We start from the raw sequence: 26,065 nt of genomic DNA on the forward strand, positions 1-26,065 counted from the left end.
GCTACATAAAACGTACTGTGTCAAGGAAGCGGAGCGTAATTTTCGGCTTCATTCGTTTAGAGAATGAAATATATTTCCCAACGCTCTCAGGTAGGAGACTAGCCTGACCTTTCTCCACGCCGAAATCAGTCAAGTGCTCAACAAGAAAGTGAGCGTCATACACTTTTAAATTTTGAAACAAAACGGGTATGTGCCTTGGTAACTGGTACTTAAAATTTTACGTATTGTGAGCTGCCCCACGGAACCTCCCCGCAACATGAGAGTGGTCCCTGTGAGGGGTTTCCACTTTCCTACCTAATGGCAGCCCGCATATATGACAGTCAACTGTGTTATTGGACATATCTTCATTCTTCTTCGATTTAGTGATGGGAACGTAGTCGCTATAAAGCTTATCAATGCTGTTTATGTTCATGTTTACTCATCTGGGAGGCGAGAAAGCGTGACATGTCTTTTATCGAAACATAATGATAATTGCCTTGCACCTTATTTTTCTCATCGCAGAATAAGAGTATGTTTACAGGCATCTTGCACTCACTGGGAAATTTTAAGAAATGGTGGGGGCTGACGACTGTGTGCCGATTCTGCTCATCTGACTTGCATTCCTCTACGCCATCAGCATGAAGTGATATTCTGGTATTCTGAGCCTCAAATTTAGGTATGTCCTGGATCTTGACGGGAAACTCGATACCATCAAAGTTGTAACACTTATGAACGTCAAGGTATCTACCACATTGGGATGAATGCTATGGATGTACCTTATGATTCCTCTTGCAAGCCACGATTGACCATGCAAAACGAACCTCACCCTTTTCGTTTTTGACATGAGTACGTGCCCTCTTATCAGGTATACCTCTACATAGCCCTATCTAGCTGGACCCTCCGTTTACCAGATAATAGATATTTCTATTGATGTCCAGGTGTTCACGAAACCAGTCTGTGATTTTTGTGCTCCACATTATCATGTCTTTATCCCCCAAACATAATGGTGTCTTGTCTCGTCAACACAAGAGGCCACTTTTTTTTAGGTTTGGTAGGGGATGGGACAGATAGATGCTCAGCAATGCACCGAATTTAATGGCGGTAAACAACAGATCATTAGCTACCTTGAGGGACTCCACTTCCACATCAGGGAGGCACGTTCTTAGAAATCCAACAGCGTCGCGGTACCCTCCTTCTGGAGTGTGCTCCCTGCCGCCGTTGGATAAGCAGCTGCAGCAGTAAGTCGTATACTCCTAGCTCACTCATTTGTTACATAGTTTAATTCTTAATTTCTTTGCGTGTTTTTGGTACTTGCATTGTTAAATTCATAAATTTCGGGCGTATTATAGTATTTGAGAGTTGTAGCATCGCGTTTTAGTACCTGAATAGTGTAAATTCGCGTAGTCGTCTGTCTTCTGTTTTTGTTTTGAACGGCCAGTGTCGGTTGGTCACAGTCAGTGTGCTCCCTGCCGCCGTTGGATAAGCAGCTGCAGCAGCAAGTCGTATACTCCTAGCTCACTCATTTGTTACATAGTTTAATTCTTAATTTCTTTGCGTGTTTTTGTTACTTGCATTGTATAATTCATAAATTTCGGGCGTATTATAGTATTTGAGAGTTGTAGCATCGCGTTTTAGTACCTGAATAGTGTAAATTCGCGTAGTCTTCTTCCGCCGCCGAGCAGTGTGTCAGCAGTGCACAAGTTACTGCATTTACTAGGCAATCTCGTATTTTAATAACCGTTTAAATTTTGTGTCGATTTGTTTGCGCTCTCTGTAGATTAGTTCAGATGTTCTTTGCACAACAGTTTTTAGCATGGATAGGGACTGCAACTGCTGTGTTCGGATGCAGGCTGAGTTGGCTTCCCTTCGCTCCCAGCTTCAGGCAGTGTTGGCTTCGGTCACACAGCTTGAGGCTCTTGCCAATGGGCATCACTGTGGGGGTCCGGATGGGGGTTTGTCGGGGACAGCCAGCTCGTCCCACGCATCCCCCGATCGGGCTACGACTGTGGTTGCCCGGGATACTGCCCGCATTGAGGCTGATCCCTCACCTGTGGTAGAGTGGGAGGTCGTCTCAAGGTGTGGCAGGGGGCGAAAGACATTCCGGAGGGCTGAACGGAAGGCCTCTCCAGTTTGTCTGACGAACCGGTTTCAGGCTCTGTCTCAGGCTGATACTCAGGCTGATACTGATCTTCGGCCTGACATGGCTGCCTGTCCTGTTCCAGAGGTTGCCCCTCAGTCTGCAAGATCCGGGCGGTCGCAGAGGGTGGGCTTACTGGTAGTTGGGAGCTCCAACGTCAGGCGCGTAATGGGGCCCCTTAGAGATATGGCAGCAAGGGAGGGGAAGAAGACTAAAGTGCACACCGTGTGCATACCGGGGGGAGTCATTCCAGATGTGGAAAGGGTCCTTCCGGATGCCATGAAGGGTACAGGGTGCACCCATCTGCAGGTGGTCGCTCATGTCGGCACCAATGATGTGTGTCGCTATGGATCGGAGGAAATCCTCTCTGGCTTCCGGCGGCTATCTGATTTGGTGAAGACTGCCAGTCTCGCTAGCGGGATGAAAGCAGAGCTCACCATCTGCAGCATCGTCGACAGGACTGACTGCGGACCTTTGGTACAGAGCCGAGTGGAGGGTCTGAATCAGATGCTGAGACGGTTCTGCGACCATGTGGGCTGCAGATTCCTCGACTTGCGCCATAGGGTGGTGGGGTTTCGGGTTCCGCTGGATAGGTCAGGAGTCCACTACACGCAACAAGCGGCTACACGGGTAGCAGGGGTTGTGTGGCGTGGGCTGGGCGGATTTTTAGGTTAGATGGCCTCGGGCAAGTACAGAAAGGGCAACAGCCTCAACGGGTGCGGGGCAAAGTCAGAACATACGGGGACCAAGCAGCAATCGGTATTGTAATTGTAAACTGTCGAAGCTGCGTTAGTAAAGTACCGGAACTTCAAGCGCTGATAGAAAGCACTGAAGCTGAAATCGTTATAGGTACAGAAAGCTGGCTGAAGCCAGAGATAAATTCTGCCGAAATTTTTACAAAGGTACAGACGGTGTTTAGAAAGGATAGATTGCATGCAACCGGTGGTGGAGTGTTCGTCGCTGTTAGTAGTAGTTTATCCTGTAGTGAAGTAGAAGTGGATAGTTCCTGTGAATTATTATGGGTGGAGGTTACACTCAACAACCGAGCTAGGTTAATAATTGGCTCCTTTTACCGACCCCCCGACTCAGTAGCATTAGTGGCAGAACAACTGAGAGAAAATTTGGAATACATTTCACATAAATTTTCTCAGCATGTTATAGTCTTAGGTGGAGATTTCAATTTACCAGTTATAGACTGGGACACTCAGACGTTTAGGACGGGTGGTAGGGACAGAGCATCGAGTGACATTATACCGAGTGCACTATCCGAAAATTACCTCGAGCAATTAAACAGAGAACCGACTCGTGGAGATAACATCTTGGACCTACTGGTAACAAACAGACCCGAACTTTTCGACTCTGTAAGTTTCAGAACAGGGAATCAGTGATCATAAGGCCGTTGCAGCATCCCTGAATTTGGAAGTTAAGAGGAATATAAAAAAAGGGCGGAAGGTTTATCTGTTTAGCAAGAGTAATAGAAGGCAGATTTCAGACTACCTAACAGATCAAAACGAAAATTTCTGTTCCGACACTGACAATGTTGAGTGTTTATGGAAAAAGTTCAAGGCAATCGTAAAATGCGTTTTAGACAGGTACGTGCCGAGTAAAACTGTGAGGGACGGGAAAAACCCACAGTGGTACAACAACAAAGTTAGGAAACTACTGCGAAAGCAAAGAGAGCTTCACTGCAAGTTTAAACGCAGCCAAAACCTCTCAGACAAACAGAAGCTAAACGATGTCAAAGTTAGCGTAAGGAGGGCTATGCGTGAAGCGTTCAGTGAATTCGAAAGTAAAATTCTATGTACCGACTTGACAGAAAATCCTAGGAAGTTCTGGTCTTACGTTAAATCAGTAAGTGGCTCGAAACAGCATATCCAGACACTCCGGGATGATGATGGCATTGAAACAGAGGATGACAAGCGTAAAGCTGAAATACTAAACACCTTTTTCCAAAGCTGTTTCACAGAGGAAGACCGCACTGCAGTTCCTTCTCTAAATCCTCGCACAAACGAAAAAATGGCTGACATCGAAATAAGTGTCCAAGGAATAGAAAAGCAACTGGAATCACTCAACAGAGGAAAGTCCACTGGACCTGACGGGATACCAATTCGATTCTACACAGAGTACGCGAAAGAACTTGCCCCCCTTCTAACAGCCGTGTACCGCAAGTCTCTAGAGGAACGGAAGGTTCCAAATGATTGGAAAAGAGCACAGGTAGTCCCAGTCTTCAAGAAGGGTCGTCGAGCAGATACGCAAAACTATAGACCTATATCTCTGACGTCGATCTGTTGTAGAATTTTAGAACATGTTTTTTGCTCGAATATCATGTCGTTTTTGGAAACTCAGAATCTACTATGTAGGAATCAACATGGATTCCGGAAAAAGCGATCGTGTGAGACCAAACTCGCTTTATTTGTTCATGAGACCCAGAAAATATTAGATACAGTCTCCCAGGTAGATGCTATTTTTCTTGACTTCCGGAAGGCGTTCGATACAGTTCCGCACTGTCGCCTGATAAACAAAGTAAGAGCCTACGGAATATCAGACCAGCTGTGTGTCTGGATTGAAGAGTTCTTAGCAAACAGAACACAGCATGTTGTTATCAACGGAGAGGCGTCTACAGACATTAAAGTAACCTCTGGCGTGCCACAGGGGAGTGTTATGGGACCATTGCTTTTCACAATATATATAAATGACCTAGTAGATAGTGTCGGAAGTTCCATGCGGCTTTTCGCGGATGATGCTGTAGTATACAGAGAAGTTGCACCATTAGAAAATTGTAGCGAAATGCAGGAAGATCTGCAGCGGATAGGCACTTGGTGCAGGGAGTGGCAACTGACCCTTAATATAGACAAATGTAATGTATTGCGAATACATAGAAAGAAGGATCCTTTATTGTATGATTATATGATAGCGGAACAAACACTGGTAGCAGTTACTTCCGTAAAATATCTGGGAGTATGCGCGCGGAACGATTTGAAGTGGAATGATCATATAAAATTAATTGTTGGTAAGGCGGGTACCAGGTTGAGATTCATTGGGAGAGTCCTTAGAAAATGTAGTCCATCAACAAAGGAGGTGGCTTACAAAACACTCGTTCGACCTATACTTGAGTATTGCTCATCAGTGTGGGATCCGTACCAGATCGGGCATGACGGAGGAGATAGAGAAGATTCAAAGAAGAGCGGCGCGTTTCGTCACAGGGTTATTTGGTAACCGTGATAGCGTTACGGAGATGTTTAACAAACTCAAGTGGCGGCCTCTGCAAGAGAGGCGCTCTGCTTCGCGGTGTAGCTTGCTCGCCAGGTTTCGAGAGGGTGCGTTTCTGGATGAGGTATCGAATATATTGCTTCCCCCTACTTATACCTCCCGAGGAGATCACGAATGTAAAATTAGAGAGACTAGAGCGCGCACAGAGGCTTTCAGACAGTCGTTCTTCCCGCGAACCATACGCGACTGGAACAGGAAAGGGAGGTAATGACAGTGGCACGTAAAGTGCCCTCCGCCACACACCGTTGGGTGGCTTGCGGAGTATAAATGTAGATGTAGATGTAGATTCTTGATACTAGTAAACAAGATTCGCTCCTCAAAAGCATCCGCAATCACCAAGTATTCTAACTGCGGTATGGTGTCACTGAACTTATGTCCTTCACTAAAGGGACCAGAGAGAGAACTTCCGTTAGCCACAGGATTATCGCTGTAACTAATACTACTACAACTAGATGACGAAACTGCTTGTGCTGATGTGTTAAAAAAATGATTCAAATGGCTCTGAGCACTATGGGACTTTACTTCTGAGGTCATCAGTCCTCTAGAACTTAGAACTACTTAAACCTAACTAACCTAAGGACATCACACACATCCATGTCCGAGGCAGGATTCGAACCTGCGACCGTAGCCGTCATGCGGTTCCAGACTGAAGCGCTTAGAACCGCACGGCCACACCAGGCGGCGCTGAAGTGTTGAGGGATATCTGCCGTATGCTGGGAGATTAGCGAGGAAGTGATGGTAGAGGAGGAGGAGTCACTACGGTATCTGACCAGTGCAAGCAGCCTGGCTGGGGCTACTGCCGCAGCCCTGACCAACTTGTCAGAGGGAGGGTGGCCCATGAATGCCAGAGCGTTGCTGGGACGGCATTAGGGGGGGGGGGGGGGCTGTGGGGCGACAGTGTCAGTGGAGTGGCCTTGGCTCCCCATGCAGTAACAAGGTCCGTCTTACACGGTGGAGCGCGCCTCAACAGACCCTACTTTGCGAAGAAGGTTTTGCTGAATGTTTTACCCGAGCCATGGCGTATTGCGGTAATTGTCCCCCTGGTGGAGCTGCTGTCGAAGAGAGAGAGAATAACGAAAATTAAGTACATCGTTCCAGACATCGCTAGCTGCTGCTGCTGCTGCTGCATGGAAAAAGAGAACACTGATTGTTTGTAAGCAGAGTGAGTGTGTTACCTATTTCCCTCTGGCTCCTTGGCACCTCCTTCACGTCATGCAACATCTCATCACGCCAACAAAGGTCTCTCTCCGTCTCCTTCACCCAATGTGTCATTTCGTGCTTGGCTGAATTTTGTCCATCTCACTGATATCACCTAGTCACATATAAATTTTGTAATTAATAAAAGCGTATACACAGGTGAAAAAGTGCGAGGAAAAGAATTTTTTTGGATATGCGCTTACAGGTTCATCTTCTTCTGCAAGGAAATCCTCTGCCGACCGTAGTGACCGAACGGTTCTAGGCGCTTCGGTCTGGAACCGAGCTGCTGCTACAGTCGCAGGTTCGAATCCTGCCTCGGGCATGGATGTGTGTGATATCCTTAGGTTAGTTAGGTTTAAGTAGTTCTAAGTCTAGGGGACTGATGACCTCAGATATTAAGTCCTATAGTGCTCAGAGCCATTTGAACCATTTGAGGAAATCGTCTACAAAAACAATAAAGAATATGTATCATATTACATGTACTACGAAATTTTTGTCAAACAGCAACAGACTACGTACACACAGTACTACAAATGAAAAATACGTGTATTCTACCTACGATGCTGTTGCGTGGCTTTCAGCATTGGTCATATACTGAAACAATAGGATGACATGCATTCTATATTACTAAATTCTCAGTGGTAAAACTACAGTTATCGTTTTTGATTTTCAAAACCATGTACATCAGCAAAGACTCACTGATTGATCACAAAATATAATCAGCATAGTATGTATATGAAGTAAAATATGTATACTATGTACGATCTTTTGCTGCTGCTGCTGCCACTGATGCATATCAACATTCATTTCGTCCACAATTTGGTAGATGTACGTTGAAACAAGAAGATGAAATGCATTTAATACTACGGAATTCTTACTGAAAGGAAGTTGCAGTTTTTTTATTTGAATATTAACTTACCAGGTAATTCCCACTGTATGGGACTTTTGCCGCCATTGGCATTGGCATTGCAGCTGCTGCTACTGCTACTGCCATACTTCATTTTTGTAAATAAAATGGTAACATGCATAGGTGGAAGAAAACGATCTGATTTACTGGTGGACGATAACAGAATGAGACCAGGGATGGAGGGGAGTAAGTTTTATATACACTCAATCTCTGCTTATTAATTTGGAGGGAACGAATCAGATTGCAGTACTCAGGTATACTTTGGTCGACAGATTTAGTTCACGCATGTACAAACAGGTTGTAACAACTTGAGAGAGAGTGCAGGTGGCTTCCCTACTGTAAGATATCCAAAGGACTCTGACTTGTGCTCTAGGGTCTCTGGACTATCAAGTGGCGACGCTCCAGACGCCCCCTGAGTGGGTGGATTGTGAACTACTGCTCAGAATGCGTTTGGCAGCCTTCATGATCATTTTGGTTACAAGCAATGCATGGAGGAGGGCGCTTGTTTTCTCAAACGTCTCTGCATACAAAACACGTGGTATATAGCGAGTGCTCTTGAAATTTAATTACTTGATTTGATTTTGTCTGTCTATACACGTGAGGGTAGACCACGGCACTGTGTCTGAAGTGATCACCAGTCCGTAGTTCCCACTGATGTCACTTAGGGACGCTCGGATCGCTTGCTACTTGTCTGCAGGTCTGGGTACAAGGCTTCTGGACACTATGGGAAGCAGACATGTTGTTGCGATAGTCCCAGCTAAGCACAGCAAAGGAGTTATTTTTCTAGCACCGTACATTTACTCAGAATTGTTAGTGGGTGCGTGTTTATTTGCGGTGTACGTGCTAGGGTTTTTTTTTTCATGGTACACTACTCCCACCGCCAATATGTAGCACTGTAATGGTAGCATCCCTTTTTCCATCAATTTCCTGGGGTATGGGAGGGGGGTGGAGGCTTGGAAGGGAGGGCTGAGGGTCTTCCCAGGAGGGGAAGGGGGTAGTTAATTTATCGATTTAATTAATTGGATATCAAAGGTGTGCTTGTATTGGTGAGGGGATTTCCCAGAGGCGTGGGGAGGAGGAAGGAGAGGGGGAGGGTTGGGGGCTTTCTCAGAATATTATATTATCCTCAGAAGGTCACCAACAAACCCCCAGAGTGTCATAAATCAATTAAAGAACAATAGGTTAAGATGAGGGGGAGGGGGCATAAATCAATCAAGTTTGCCCCTGAATGTATGTAACCCATACTGACAAATTGTCTCAGAAATGGCTTTGCCACCATACTATAATTTAGGAGGTATGAAAAACTGCACCATTTACGTGTATTACTTCTTTGCTACTAACTCTTCTCACAACACATTTCACAGACAGTACTGGATGTACTTGCAAAATTACATCAATGCACAGCTCATAATCTAGGAGATACGACATCGTAAACATTGATCTGAGCAAAAGTGACACTGCATGACGAAATTCGTTAGCGATACAGCTGAAATATGTGTACAAATACCTCTGAAAATGGATGTGAAATATATTAGATATGTGCATACATGGGCAACATCATGGGTAAAAATCTCATCCTAAATTCCTGGAATGATTTCAACCAAATTTGGTACACATGGTAGTTGCAGCCTAAAAAGAAATACTGTGGAGTTAGAACAACCAGCCTCTTATTGGGGTGAGAGTGGTAACGTGGAGGGAGAGGGGAGGAAGGAGGAGATGGACAGACAGCTAGTGGGAAGAAGGAGATGGGGAAGGACAGGGGGCAAGGGGAGATGGACAGAGAAAAGAGGAGGAGATGAACAGAGAAACGAAAGAGGATGAGATGAACAAGAAGGTGGGGAGGAGGAGATAGACATAGGCAGGGGAAAAAAGGAGATGAACAGAGAGAGGGGGACGGAGAGATCACAGAGAGAGGAGGCAGGAGGAGATGGACAAAGAGAGGAGAAGGAGAAGGTGGTATTAGAGGCGTGAGGAGGAGATTGACAGAGAGGAAGGAGCAGATGGGCAGAAGGGGGAGGAGCAGATTGACAGAGAGATGGTGGTAGAAGGCAGACAGAGAGATGGGTAAGGAAGAGTTGGACAGAGATTGTGGGTGGAGGATGTAGATAGAGAGAGGGGAGGGCTGTACAGGAAAGGGGTGAAGCAGGAGACAAACTGAGAGAGGGAGAAGGAGAAGACAGACTAACTGACGAGAGAAATAAATACATACCTGAGAAACGCAGAGCACTCAGCTAGACGAGGAATAAGCAATAAAGTGAAATGTGCAAATGCGGAGAGCGTCGAAGCAGGCGGTGGAGTTGAGGGGGGCGGGGGGGGGGGGACTAGTGCGATCGCTCTGAAAACTGATTTTAAATGGTCCGCAGTTGCAATAGGCCTGATCTCTCGGTGCAGCAGGACGTAGTATCTCAACTTTGTCTACAAGCGAACTACAGTCCAGAATTTAATCCGTTTCATGAACAATTTAGGAAATGGTGAATAGTACATTATAGAACGTACGTGAACTACAATTGAAAATATATTTTCTATATCTTCTGGTGACTATCATTTTTTTCAATATAACGATATAGAATTCGGTGGTACGTATCCATACTCTATTACATGAATAAATTCTGCATGAATACTTACAACACGAGAATTCACTACACATTTTTTTCTTTATTTTGCTCCACTTCAAAACCTACTCAGTTGTATAACCTATTGTTATACAATATGGCATCAATAACTTCACAAAATTTTTGTGTGTTGGAAATATCTTTGCGGGACTTTTTCGTGTAGCAACTATCTATGTAGGATTTTTTCACGTGCCAAATACACTAAAGTGCCAAGAAACTAGTATAGACATGTATATTCAGGTATAGAGGTATGTAAACAAGCAGAATACGGCGCTGCGTCAGCAACATCTTTAAAAGACAACAAAAGTCTGGAGCAGTTGTTAAATCGGCTACTTCTGCTACATGGCAGGTTATCAAAATATAAGTGAGTTTGAATTTGGTGTTACAGTCGGCACACGAGCGATGGGACACAGCATCCCCGAGGTAGCGATGAAATGGGGATTTTCCCGTACGACCATTTGACGAATGTGCCGTGAATATCAGGAATCCGTTAAAACATGAAATCTCCGATATCATTTGCCCGGAAAAATAACCTGTAAGAACGGGATCAACGCCGACTGAAGAGAATCATTCAACTTGACAGAATTGTACCCCTTCCGCAAAGTGCTGCAGATTTCAATGCTCGGCCATCAACAAGTGTCAGCGTGCGAACCATTCAACGAAACATCAGCGATATGGGCTTTTGGAGCCGAAGACCCACTCATGTACACTTGATGGCTGCGAGACATGAAGCTTTACGCTTCATGTGGACCAGCTGATGACTGGAAACCTGTTGCCTGGTTGGACGGGTCTTGTGTCAAACTGTATTGAGTGGACGGACGTGTACGGGTATTGAGACAGCCTCATGAATACATGGACCCTGAATGTAAGCAGGGGATTGTTCAAGCTGGTGGAAGCTCTGTAATGGTGTGGGGCGTGTGCAGTTGCAGTGATATGGCAGCCATGATACGTACATTTACGACTCTGACACGTGACAAGTACGTAAGCATCTTGTCTGATCACCTGCACCCATTCATGTCCATTGTGCATTCAGACGGACTTTGGCAATTCCAGTAGGACAATTCGACATCCACACGTCCAAACTGCTACAAATTGATTCCAGGAACACTCTTTTGAGTAGAAACTTTTCCGATGGCTGCCAAACTCTCCAGACATGAACATTATTGAGCATATTTGGGATGCCTATCAACGTGCTGTTCAGAAGAGATCTCCACCCCCTCGTATCTTACGGATTTATGGACAGCCCTGCAGGATTCATGGTGCCAATTCCCTCCAGCACCACTTCAGACATTAGTCGTGTCCATGCCACGTCATGTTCCGGCACTTCAACGTGCTCGCAGGGGCCCTACACGATAACACGATAACACGATAATAGCCAGGTTTACCAGTTTCTTTTTCTCTTCAGTTTATATGCGCAGAACTTTATTTTGTAAGACATTAACCTGGGCACAATACATTTCTGTAGAATATGTTAGGTGTCATCCTTTTTTCTGCTGTTATGCTTTTTGGATGCATCCTCTCAAAATTAGTGTGTATTACGAAAATAAATAAAGAGGCACTACAGTAATGCTATTGTATTGTTATTTATTTGTTTATAGTTATCACCAATGTAATTCAGAGTATTAATGTAATTAGTTATCCAAATCCATCCATTATTAATAAATATAACAGTGCAATTTGCATTGTCAGTACTACAAATAGGAGTTTAGTTAGCAGGTATAGACGTACAATAGCAGGAAGTGATGGCGCAGTATGAATTTTATGTAGTAATGGATTCAAGAAGGAAGATAAACATCACATCGATGGGACTGTCCTAAAGACATTTATCAAGTAAATAGACTGGAGATAAAAAAGACTTGAAAATGAAAGGCTTAACATTTCTAAATTTTCATAAAAACTATAAAATTTATACAATAGACCATCTGACATTCAAAGGCAAAACCAAGCCCTTTCAAAGAAACCGACCCAATTAAAAAGTCGTAACAAGGAAGCTCGCAAATTTGACTGTATTTCATTGTGCATTTTCTGTGGTTCTGATGCAACAAAGGATACTCATGAAAAACCAATTAAATTAGTTTCCGGTGTTATTACTGAAGACATCATTTTAAAAACAATGGAATCATGATCAGATTTCAGTAGAACGGTAATACTACTATTATAATTTGCTGATGATCTACAGAATGAAAAGACTAATTACCATGCTAATCGTATGCAGGTATTTTACACACAGTTTCCTACGAAAATAGTTAGCCATCCAATGGGTGCAAATTTGTGTAGGGTGGTACATAACTTTTTTGATCGTCTACTTTAGAAATATGATGATTCAGAATTTATATAGAAGGAATGATAGAAACCTCCATTGAGAACATATCACCTACCTCCCTCATAGAACAGCACGTTCACTATTACTGTGAAGACAACATCATTACGTATACTGTGGCTAATCATACAGTAATATTCTTTGTGCATAGGCAATGAACGGTTTCATAATAAAAGGCCCTTACGTATGAAGAAGACTGTCTTGGAGTAGTAGGAATGGCTCCCATGTTATTTCTCATGATATAAGAAGTAGACATTATAATACAGAGTGTTATAAGGCACCAAGCTCCATTTTAGACGGTGTTGAAAAAAATGTTCCTAAATGAAACTTCCTGACAGATTAAAGCTGTGTGCCGGACCGAGACACGAACTCATGACCCTTGAATTTCACGGGAAAGTGCTCTACTACCTTTTTTTAACTTCATTTTTGTAGATACTGTTCGTTACATTTGTCTGGGGTGGACGTCTCATGACACCCGTTCACGTTCGGTGATGATCCACTCACTCAGTTTTTTTTTTTTAATTGCAGAGGGCAGCTAACTCTCTGACTGAACACGCTTGTTTTTAACATTTATTTAAGGAACAAAGTTATACATAACATAACAAATACATACTAAGTGCATGTACTAACCATGCACATATGTTATACATGAAATGATTTAAACAAAAACAGTTTGATCATTGAAATTATGCTGATTTTAAAGAAATACAACAGAAGATTGTGTTACTGACTAAATGACTAGAAAGAATTACTTTGAACATCAAGAAAAGAAAGTTTTTTAAAGACATTAAAACTTCTTCAAACATGAATAAATAAAAATCTGCACTTTGAATTACATGTGATCCAATCTTTACAGAAGCATAAATACCACTTTATGTAAGTATATATACGCAAGTTTTTGGGTGATTTTTAATATATGAATATACACAAGGAAATCGTCTCCGTGAGAGACAGGTTAAGGGAAGAAACTGATCTTTAACCTTCTCAGCTCAGTCAGACTAGCTATGAGCATTTCTCACAGTTGTATGGAAGTAACCAAAACTTATACAGTATATGGAGGATTTATGTCTATCGCACATAAAAACAATTTAATAATAGACAGTCTCTTACATGGCGTAAAAGAGAAGTTATTGAGTTGACTAGCCTTCCAACTACACTTTCTGGACATTAATGGAATGTTAATTATATGAAGTGATCAGACCTATGTAATAGATCTTTCACTGGAAAACTGACTTACACAACACAGAGCAAAAATGAACAGGGTATTTTCCCACCCGTTGAATATTACATTATATCAGATAGAATCTTATGGTTTTAACTAATCGATAAAGATATTTCCATACAAACTGTTAATTTTCATATTTAGACTATAAAACAATAATGCATCTTTAATGTTTTTTGTTTTGACACTATTAGGCACACAATCAAACTGTGACATAAGTTCTGTACATTAACTTACAAAATATCAAAAACTACTTTCTGAAGTACAAAAAGCACACGCCAAAAATTTACAGTAAAAATTTAAATAATATCCTCAAGGTGACTACAATAATCTCCGTCAACACAATCTTCTTTTTTACATTACCTAATGCCCATTCTTTCAAATACAATTTTTAGCATATTACGGAACTTTTTCTTATGATTCGAATATCTTCTAATTTTGTGGTATTCACACAGCATGTGTACCTTGAACTCTATGGTGCCGTAGGATCGCAGTTTGTTAGTGAAGTACTTAACAAAATTTTGCAGCAACCAGTACGCAGCGTTACTTTTTGCCTCTGGGAAATAGCGTGTTTCAGGCCTGAATATCAATGACAGCGATATAATCGCAGGTGATGCCCTTGTAATCAGAGCTATTTGCTCTAGGATTCACTTCCAACTATTCATGTGACCTCTGCAAGTGTATCTATGAATTATTGTGTCAACTAGATGGCGCTGTTGACTTAATTTTGTTTCGCAGAGTCCGATTGCCTACAGTCTTTAATTAGTGCTAATTATGTTGTTAACTGTCTTGTACCATGACGTTTTTATATTAGACATGAGTACATTAGAACTAATCTTTCGCCAGGTCTCTGTCCAATCAATGTTTGGAAACTGACGTTTTATTTTGTTCCTTCCTTCGCTTTCCTTTCGTTCCCACTTTACGGCACTTGATGTTATGTGTCGTGACTGTCTGATTTCAGCACTTACATAACTGAACTCAACATAGAAAACCCTCACATGCTGTAAACGACTGTTGATGATCTGAACGTCAGGCTCGAAAACTTGGCTGGTTATGCTTTCTCGAGAGTCTCTTATTAAATTAACTTGCCTTTTGATAAAAAAGTGCAGAGGCTTTATCCGTTATATCAGTTAATCCTAGTCCACCATTTTTAGGATCTAAATTGGCTACTTTAGCAGGTACTCTGAACACTTCACTTTTCCACAGAAAGTTTGTAATTTTGGAAATTATTCTCCTCGATATCATTCTAGGTATTGGAACCAGCTGGGCAGTATAATAAGCTATAGTAGGGTTGCATGAGTTGATATACTTTGTTCTTTGAACCTGGTTCATATATCGAGTTAAATTCTCTACAATGGCTACTTGCACTTTATCTGCTGCAACTGTCCAATTTGAAGCCATCATTTCAATAGGGCATGCTGTCATGGTGATCCCAAGTGTTTTATGTTGTCGGACTAATTTTGCCCACTCGACGTTGATATAATCAAAACCTCTGGGATTTAACATCTTACTTTTCTTTCGTTTGCATTGTCTCCAGATGCTCTACAGTACGTATAAATCACTGTTGCTAGCGTGGTTACCTCTTAATTAATCCTTATAATGATCCCTGTGAGGTAATGGGCGAGTTATGGCGCCCTGAAAATATTCTAAGTTCGGAGTTGGCGTGGACGCACCGGCCACTCGGCAAGCCAGGGCTCGTCAGCAACCGCGTGGTGCTGAACATTAGCCGGAGCAAGAGGGGTAGCCCCATCGCGTGGTCCAGGCAGACCGCGTGGCTGCGAATTCCATCTTGACACTGTGGCATGGACTGTGCTTGGTGTAGATGAAGGAGATTTGTATGCCAGGAGTGCCAAGGATGGCGGTTTCTGTGAAACCATAATGGCAGACATTTCACAGTTCATGTAGAAATTAATAATAGCCAGAGGAATCATTATACCTTAAAAAGAAAGATGTACATTACCCTTATTTGCACGACGATTCTGATGGTTTAATCAGATTTTCAATGTCTTTATTAGTTTAAAGTTTAGTATCTGACTGTAAATTATACAAGTAACACCCAGCAACGATTTTCCAAAATCTAAACGGTTCATTCGATTTTGTCGACCGACGTGTCTTTAGAAAGCTATTAATGTAAACCTAAATTGGTATGATTTACAGGCATGTAACTTGAATAGTCCACGAGTTATTGAAGATCAAAGTGGCCGATTATTAATGACCAAGTCAGGCCGTAAGTACTCCACAGATACACGAAAAAACGGTATCAGCATGAATATAAATATATATTTGTCCGTCTATGTTTTTGTTTATATCCGATATATACTATTCATGAAAAAATTGATCAAAAATTTGCTGTGTTTTAGAAAGCACACAGAGGCATTGGGCTACTGGCCTTCTCTTGTTTCTATTTCTTTGATATATGTTTATTAATTTATTTATGTATTTAGTAATGTGTGTTAGAGTGTGTTTATGGTCCAGGAGTAGGCATATTTATTTAATTTCAAGTTATTTAAATGTAAGTCCATTATTTCGCATGTGTTTCAGTATGTTTGTGAGTGTTCATTGGCTTTGAGACATGACGGGAGCGCTACCGAAGTCAATGGAGAGACTGTATGGAAGTGGGGGAAGAGCACTGTGGACAGAGGACACGGGGGGAGCGGTGAACGGGAAGGCGCGACGGACGGTCGCAGGAAATACTTGGAGAATTTTGAGCAGACTTGCGGATGGTCACGGGAGATAGAAATATTTCGTAGTGCCGACTCGTACACTTGTCAGATTTCCGTGAATTCTGCAGTGAAGACATAATATGCGCTCAGAAATTAATATCTTGCGAGCTATGTTGTTTCTTATAACTAATTACGTGAAGTATTAATCTATTGTTTCCCTGTTACTCAACTTATATTTTATTTAATTGCTGGACCATCGACACCAATAACTATTTTACAGTAATAAATGACATTCTTAAAGGTACTTCTGCTATCGTACTCATGATTTAAAGACGTTAAAATAGTACCTGCAGATTTTATTTAACTGCAATCTTTCATTTACAAATTTTTACGTTGTATTCAAAATTCGCAATTGCTGAGTGATAGGAACCTTCGACCATTCGATTCATGTGTATATTCATATTGTATATTGTACACTCAGCAGTATTTGTCATGTAATTCGGAAACTACGTATCCCAGCTCCTAGACAACGAAACCAGTAAAAACTTTTAATATTTCAATTCTGAGTCTAAGGGTACGTAGTTGAGCGACACATTTATTTTTTTTTCTAGGCCGCACCTCTATACCGTTAGCATAGGCTCTTATAGCGGTTTTATTTTCTGATAATGTTAAGCCTTTTAATCTAGCTTGGACATGTCCGCGAAAAGGTTCCAGTGAAATGGCTAAGAGCGACATGGACAGAGGACTTCCTTGAGGAACACTTCGTTTAATTTGTATTGGCCTGGATTTTTAACGATTCGCCGCTAGTTTTGCATTTATTCCAGTTGCTGTGTTCTTTATCAGCTGTATGATCCTATTGTGGAAAACTATTATCTTCAACGTCTGTAGAAGAGATTCATAATTTACTGCATCGAAGGCCTTACAAAAATCTAAAAAAAAAAAAGAAGTAAAGCACACCATATGACTGTTACCGATGTTATCGCAATGATATCCCTGAATTCTGTTAGATTTTGAAAAACGGTTCTGCCTTTCAAGCAGTTCTGATGTTTACTAATAATTTTATCTGTAGGGCATGAAATTCTCTTGTTTGCTATTCCTGCTATTAATTTATAATCAGAATTCAGCAGTGAAATTGGACGAAAATTATTTGAATTTTTGGTTACTTTTTTTTTTTTTTTGACACAAGAAAAATTTTACTCTCCTAAAACTCAGCCGGAATCATTTTACCCTGAATAACCTCATTTACAATGTCCGTGGTTTTCGCACGCTCTATTGTCCAGTAACGAATATAAGATTCTGCTGGAAGACCATCCGGTCCTGGGGATTTATTTGGTGGTGAGGCGCACAGAGTCTCATACACGTCCTCTTCGCTGACTACCTCGATAAAATTTTCGTTGTCATCTTCTGTCAGCTGTGGGGCTAGGATGTCAAGGAATTCTTCCCAGGATGCATCATTACTTTGATTTATAGAATGAAGCTCGCAATAATAGTGATAAATCTCGTCCATGATATCCTGCTGGGTTCTGAGAATCGTACGGTTTTTTATTCGAATTTCATCTGTAAAAGTCCTTCTTCCGTTTTTCGTATGCTTCACTAAATTATACTGGGAAGTAGTTTCGTCTTCTGACACCGAATTAGCCTTCGATTTTATTTTCAACACTTCCATTTGATTTCTCTTGATATTAAGTAACTTGGCTTTGACTTTTTTGATGTCTGCTATCCGAAGTGAGGAACCTCCTGAGACCCGATCATATAGATCTCTCAAAACGGAATAATAATATTCGATAGTGCATTTCATTTATGTTGCGCTCTGGGCACTGTATTGAATAAGAAACTTCCTCAACTTTGGCTTCGCCATTTTAACCCACCAGTCGATAGCAGTGGCTTATCTACTACGAGCACGCAGGCATATTGCACATGCTTATTTAATCCGGTCTTCTAAATCATTATTTACTAACAATGAAATATTCAAATTCCACTAATTCTTGAATCAGCGAACTGGCTGTCTTGTTTGATTTATGGTAGCTAAGACACTTGAATGGTCTGAAAAGTATGTAGGAATATGTAATCTATCAATCCTGCGACGAGATGTTTCCGTGACATAAGTGAGCTCAACACTGCAGGGGTATTTGATTCCCCATATGTCCTTTAATTCTAAACCAGTAACTAGTTGTTTTAGTTCACTTCAAAAATTCAAATTAGGTAACTGATCTTTTCGGTTTAAAACACAATGAAAATCACGTCCAAGTAATAACTGTCTTGGAGTTTTCCTTAACAAGTATATGAGATCATCTTTGAAGAAACATGACCTGTCATCTCGGTGAGAACCTCCTGAAAGGGCATACAAGTTGATGATAGTTACATCGTAGATATTTAGTCCTAATCCCCTTCCGGATTCCAGTCGTTCAGCCTCACTTACTGGAATCCCTTCCCTCACCAAAACAGATGTTCCAACACTTGTTTCGTGAGACACATTTATGTAACTGACATAACCAGGAATTACTGAATCCGACATTAGAACTTCTTGTTACAGAGCAATATCAGTCGTGGATTCGTACAAAAATTCCGTGCGTAATTTTGTTTCTGTTTATTGTGGTGACAGAATAAGAGTGCGTCATTGCGCTGTCACTGTGTAGTTGTATTGATGAATTTATTGAGTTTGTTGTGGTTCAGGGTTGAGTTGTACTACGTATTAACAGTTTTCTCGAAAGGCTAAACATGGAATAACACTTCAATCAGTTTGTTAGTTAGTGTCCAGTTTTTTTCTACTTCTGAGGGTTTCTCTTGTACCGCTAGCAGACTGATTTCCTTGTAAACTTTCTGATGTTTCCTCCAGTGACTCGTGTAGGACCGTTTCGTACCGATCATTCTTCGGGCTCGGTTCGCCCTTTCCAGATTTTCCCTTCCCTTGGTTACGAGCTACATTCACATTTGCTTGCGTTTCTGTTTTACTTCGCGGCTCATCTGGAGCAGCAGCAGACACTTTCGCAATTTCTGCTGCTGGCGCCTGCCCTGCGGGGTTGACCGTGCTTCCATTTTGGTCACCACTTCCTTGTTCTTTATTAATATCACTTACTTCCTGATTGAGGGAAACAAATGGAGACGCAGTTTTGCAACCTCTCCCTGAATTTGTTTACTTACAGATAGCTGCTGATCCTTGCAATCAGCTACTTCACCTGTTGCTTCTTGCAAATTAATACTGACTACACCCCCTTCATTTTCTGGTACCGTATGTTTATTACCTTTCTGTTCATCAGTTTCCATTCGCATTCTGCCTTCCGGTTCCTCTGCCTCCTCATTGCACTCCTTTTGCTTGCGAACTGAGAGAGTTGTACAGGACAGCTCGTCCTCTGAAACAACTATCTCCAGAGGTCGTTTTTTCGGTTCCATTTCAGTTTCACGGGTAGTGGCAACAGGGATTCCCTTTGCTGTTAAGGGGTTAATTGACTGTTATCGTGAAGGGGGACATCAGCTTGGCCCACTGCGTTAACAACCTCAGCCAGTTGATCTGGGCTATTCTTTGGTAACAGATCTTTTAAGGTAAGTTTCTGAGGGTGTATCACATTACTTCGAAGAACAACAATTCGCCGCGGACATTTCTGTCAAAAGTGGCCGCTTTCGTTACATATATGACATGTAGCTTCCCTACCTGTATAAACAATTTGTGCCTTACACCCACAAACAGTTATGTGAGACGGAATATTTGTCTTAAAGTCCATCTCTACACGACGGACCCCGTTGAAGCAACGCGGTTCAGAGCGAAGCGACCATCTTTCAATTACAATTGATTTAACGTCCCCGTTGTTTGAAAGAGCTTCCTTAATCCCATCATTTTCAATTTAAGTTGAAAGATTCAAGACACGAACGGTTTTGTAATCATTGTCAGCTCTACAGCTTACTTTTATAACCATTTCTATGCACAAAATCTACTTCATAGCCCCACTTTCCTAACATTTTATCAACAGTCGCAGCTCTAAAGAACTTGACAAAAACACTGTATTTTTCCTGATGCAGTTGCCAGGTGTTGATGGTTTCAGAATTGAGACCAATTACTTTTGTAATCCACTCATCTATTTCCAGGGATGTCGGCTGAACAGGACGGGATTCCTTGTCAAAAGCAAATACCAGAGTATTCTTCCTGAGGTTTGTAGCCATATTTAATCCAGTGACGAAATTTCGGTCAAACAACCGAAATTCTAATTAGCAGCAACACGACCAGAAGCAGCGATCAGACGACAAGGAATATGAACGAACACGGAGAGTAACGGACGGACAGCACTCTGCAAAGCACAAGTACAGCGATCTAAACAGGGAAGCGCAGCGCAGCAGAAAACAACGTCCACTCGCACCGACCGAGGTGGCGCAGTGGCTAGCACACTGGACTCACATTCGGGAGGACGACGGTTCAATCCCGCGTCCGGCCATCCTGATTTAGGTTTTCCGTGATTTCCCTAAATCACTCCAGGCAAATGCCGGGATGGTTCCTTTGAAAGGGCACGGCCGACTTCCTTCTCCGTCCTTCCCTAACCCGATGAGACCGATGACCTCGCTGTTTGGTCTCTTCCCCCAAACCAACCTACCAACCAACGTCCACTCGCTAGCGCGGCTGAAACTGAACTGGCTGAGCTACTGTGTCAGCGCCAGCTGAGTTACCCAAGCACGACTCACGGCTTCAGTTCTGCCAATACCTCGTTGCCTACCCTCCAGACTTCACAGAAGCTCTCCTACGAACCTAGCAGACCTAGCAGTCCTGGAACAAAGGATAATGCGGAGACATGCCTTTTCACAGACTGGGCGATGTTTCCATGATGAAATTTTCACTCTGTAGAGGAGTGCTGACCGAGGCTCTAACTGGGGACCTAGGCCTTTCGCGGGAAAGTGCTCTACCGTCTGTGCTACCACAACACGACTAACGACCCGTCCTCACAGCTTCATTTCCGTCAGTACCATGTCTCCACAGGATCCTTTCTTCTAGGGGTGCTAGTTCTGGAAGGTTCTTAGGAGAGCTTCTGTGAACTTTGGAAGGTAGGAGACGAGATACTGGCGGAAATGAAGTTGTGAGGAGGGAGTCGTGCCTGGGTAGCTCAGATGGTTAGAGTCTGCTTTAGGCGGTGGCGCAGCACGGGCCTATTGTCCCGGCCGCGGGCGCTCGTGGACGAGGAATTGTTTACACCGCGGCACTCTTGCCTGTTTTTGTTGTCTGACTAGATCGCCATGGCACACAATTTTAGAAAGACTACGCACCAATTTACGTTTGACAACGAGCCAGACCCAAGGAAAAGACCGTTTCTTTTTTTTTATAGGGGAAGAAGTTCTTTTACCTGCTACAGACCTAATTGGAAAACACCTATCAATTGTAAGCAGTACAGTGTACGTCAGGATGACCGATGAAGCTGCGTGTGAAAGAACTCTCGCCGCTGCTCAAAGAGGATTTAAATTTCGACACTTTGAAGGCCATATCAGCGATATACACTACTTGCCATTAAAATTGCTACACAAAGAAGAAATGTAGATGATAAACGGGTATTCATTGGACAAATATATTATACTAGAACTGACATGTTGTAAGTAGGCTGTTTATGTTTTCTTATTGGCAACGTTACATAGCGCTCTGTATGAAAATCACTGGCTGTGCTGTGTGCAGTCTGTGGCTAGTTTGCATTGTTGTCTGCCATTGTAGTGTTGGGCAGCGGCAGCTGGATGTGAACAGCGCGTAGCATTGCGCAGTTGTAGGTGAGCCGCCAGCAGTGGTGGATGTGGGGAGAGAGATGGCGGAGTTTTGAAATTTGTAAGACTGGATGTCAATTATGAATATTAAGGTAAATACATTGTTTGTTCTCTATTAAAATCTTTCATTTGCTAACTATGCCTACCAGTAGTTAGTGCCTTCCGTAGTTTGAATCTTTTATTTAGCTGGCAGTAGTGGCGCTCGCTGTATTGCAGTAGTTCGAGTAATGAAGATTTTTGTGAGGTAAGTGATTTGTGAAAGGTACAGGTTAATGTTAGTCAGGGCCATTCCTTTGTAGGGATTTCTGAAAGTCAGATTGCGTTGCGCTAAAAAATATTGTGTGTCAGTTTAAGCACAAATGGTTCAAATGGCTCTGAGCACTATGGGACTCAACTGCTGTGGTCATAAGTCCCCTAGAACTTAGAACTACTTAAACCTAACTAACCTAAGGACAGCACACAACACCCAGCCATCACGAGGCAGAGAAAATCCCTGACCCCGCTGGGAATCGAACCCGGGAACCCGGGCGTGGGAAGCGAGAACGCTACCGCACGACCACTAGATGCGGGCAGTTTAAGCACAGTATTGTATAAATGTTCAAAGGGGACGTTTCAATGTCATTACATTTTCACGCAATTCGCATTGATCCTGAGAAGGATCATTTTCATATGGCGACCCTTAGCCGAGGATACCTCACTGGAATCTTTTGATTTTTTTTTCTTGTAGTTTGTGTAATTAGTGTAGCTATTGTTTATTGCTAGCGCGTAATTGTAGAGAGAATTTCCTTTGTAGTTGTAGTTTTTCATTCTTGTACAGTTGTGGCATGCATGTAGATTTGCACCAAGTATTTCGCAGCTGCGCTTGCAATTAACGAGATATTACTTTCAGTGCTATGTTAATGTGTTCTCTTATTTTTGCTCTTCAAATTGTGCTTTTCTGTGTTATCGTGTGAAATATTGTGACAATAATAGCGTGTGAAAAACGTAACACTAGGCTTCAAAGTAAACTGAGAAATAACAGTGACGACGAGCGTAGCTTATCAGCACCACTGTGTAGTGAATTAACAGACATTCGAAGTAGTAATTTGGTAATTGTGCATAGGGAAATGGAGCGGGCGGCAAATAATGGTGTAGACAGTGAAACAGGTAGTGAACAAAGAAGCATTATCGATCGATCGGTCGGCAACAGCTCGCCTCAGGAATCCGAAATGACAGAACACAATATTGCAAATACTGTAGACTTAGGTTTTGGGTCTTCACCGTTTTCTCAAATGAGTCAAGACACATTTTCTGCTTGTCAAAATGTGAATGTTGCCGGTGAAAATGCACTGCCAAAAAGCATAGAGAAACAGATTCCAGACACTAATACATTATTATAGCAATTAATGCAACAAATGGGACAAAACCTTCAAAAGTTAGACACAATGGAACAAAATCAGAGACAAACACAGCAAAAGCTACAAAAGTTAAACACAATGGAACAACACCAGAGACAAAAACAGCAACAGTTAGACACAATGGAACAAAATCTTCGGAAGTTAGACACCACACTTGAACAAACACGTGAATATTTAACTACTGAGTTACATAACATTGAATCGAAATGTCAGAAAGTCTGTAATGACGTAAAAACAGAAATTTGTGAGCATTTCCAACCAATTTTTCCGCGGCATGAAAATGCTTTACAGAATCACAAAGCAGCCATAAAAGAACTGCAAACCATTGTTCATGAAAATCATGAGACCTTGAGGGCTAAAATTGACTCAGTTGCATCTACCGATTCGGTTACGCAACTTGCAAAAACTCAGGAAAACTTAAAGGACACAGTTGATTCGATTTCAACACAAATGGACACTCTGAAACTTGGTTCAGAAAAACACACTGAGAAAATGTGTTCACTATCGGAGAAAGTAGCCGAACTTTCGGATCAGGTCACTAACTTATCTACAAAGGTAGATGATGATCTGAATGACACAACACCCGTAGCCTTCACTGACACAGAAGAGTATGAACAAATTAGAAAATTCAAACAAAATCAAAATCAAATCAATACACAGTACAAAAGAGAAATCCGGGAAGTACAAGATCAGTTGACGCAGGTAATACAAGAATTACATATTTCAGAGGACACTCGCGCTCCAGTACGGGAAGAGGGACATAGAAATACGGAACAACCACAAAATAATAACACAGGACACTTCGGAAATTATGAAAGAAATTGGCAAGGCGCATTGGATTTTGAGATGGAACTGCCGAAACGAAGTAACAATGAGCGATGTGCGACTCGCCGACACGATGATTTCGACTATAAGCTGTTCATTACTACACGTAAATTCAAAACATTTAAGAATTCTGACAACGACATTCATCCACAAGCATGGCTTCATCAATTTTCTCATTGTTTTCCTCCCAACTGGTCATTGGAGCACAGGTTAGCATTTATGTGTGGCTACTTGGAGAATTAACCAGCTGTAAGAATGCGATCGGTCATTCACGATAGTCACAGTGAAGAAGAATTTTACCATGCCTTCCTCTCAGCGTATTGGTCTCAAGCTACACAAGACCGAGTAAAACATAGCATCATAATGATGAAACGTTTCGAACAATCTGAATTTTCCAGTCTTATGAAATATTTTGAAGGCATGTTGCATAAGAATCAGTATCTTTCAAACCCATACAGCTCCTCAGAACTCATCCGCATTTGCTTAATCAAACTGCCTGAACATTTACGACATATTATTTTAGCAGGACGTTGCAAAGACGACATTGAAGCTTTTCAGGGACTGTTACAAGAACTGGAAATTGACACTGACAATCGCGGAACGCGAAAACAGGAGTACAACAATCACTACAGGTCACATCCGTCACAATTCCGTGACGACAGAAACAATAACTGGCCACGACAAGCCTATTCTTACAACATAAATCGTGACCAAAACAGACACCACCCGAATGACAACCACTGGCAGGGTAATAATAGTTACAGAGAAAGATCGCATTTCCGTAGTAATGAATATGACAGATATCACCTTAGAAACAAACAATATGGGAACCAAAACAATTATTATCAAGGGAGACAGAATAACTTCAGACGCAACAGTTCAGTGCGCAGTTATGATTCAGGAAGAAATTTTCCACCACATGACCGACGAGAAAGAAATTATGAAATCTACCAACATGACGACAGACGAGGTAATCATAACGACAGACCTGAATTTCATCAGAACTGGCGGGATTCAAACAGAGCAGGGCACTTTCGACAACGTGAATTTGTAGAAGTTAGACCTCCAAATCCCAATAACGACGCGCGCCAACAAAGGAACAGACAATGACTCGCACCGTAGGCAGCCGCGTGCGCCAGCTGGCTCGGAGAAAAATAACATAGACGCTAACCTTGAGAAAAATTCCGGTATTCCTTACCGACGTATACCACATGATAATTGCATTAAAGTTTAAACTCTGCGTACTAGGAAGAGTAAAGGTTTACACCACATTTCACATGTAAAACCGTTTATTGAAAGATAATCTGCTTTTTAACTTTGTCTTTGCCATAAAACGTTTCACTTCACGTTACTAGTATGCTTTAGAAACTGTTACCATGCAACAATGTTTGAAGTTAAATATCCAGTCAAGAACCAAGAGAACTTATTTAAACAGAAATTGCGAATGCATTGTTATTGCGAACAAACGACACAGTGTTATTGTGTGTGTACATTCTTGCTTGTTAGTTGCTCGATTACATAACGACTATAAGGCTCACATACTTAGAACATATACTGTTACTGCTAATGAGATTCTAATGCAACATTTTGGTTTACTTGAAAATACATTCTGGATTTAAGGTACTTTCTGTGAGATACCAGATGAGACAGTGGTTAGTTTATGTGACAGCTACACGATTTTATCACGACGCTACTAATGAGTGACAATTTACAATGTTGCTTTTGCGGTGTTTCTGTTTCATATCTGCACAGTTTTTCTGTATTATTCTGGAAAGTAAAACATGTTTTAGTAGTAACTTTTGGGGTATA

Source organism: Schistocerca cancellata, chromosome 4 (assembly GCF_023864275.1).
Source record: "Schistocerca cancellata isolate TAMUIC-IGC-003103 chromosome 4, iqSchCanc2.1, whole genome shotgun sequence".
NCBI lineage: Eukaryota > Metazoa > Arthropoda > Insecta > Orthoptera > Acrididae > Schistocerca > Schistocerca cancellata.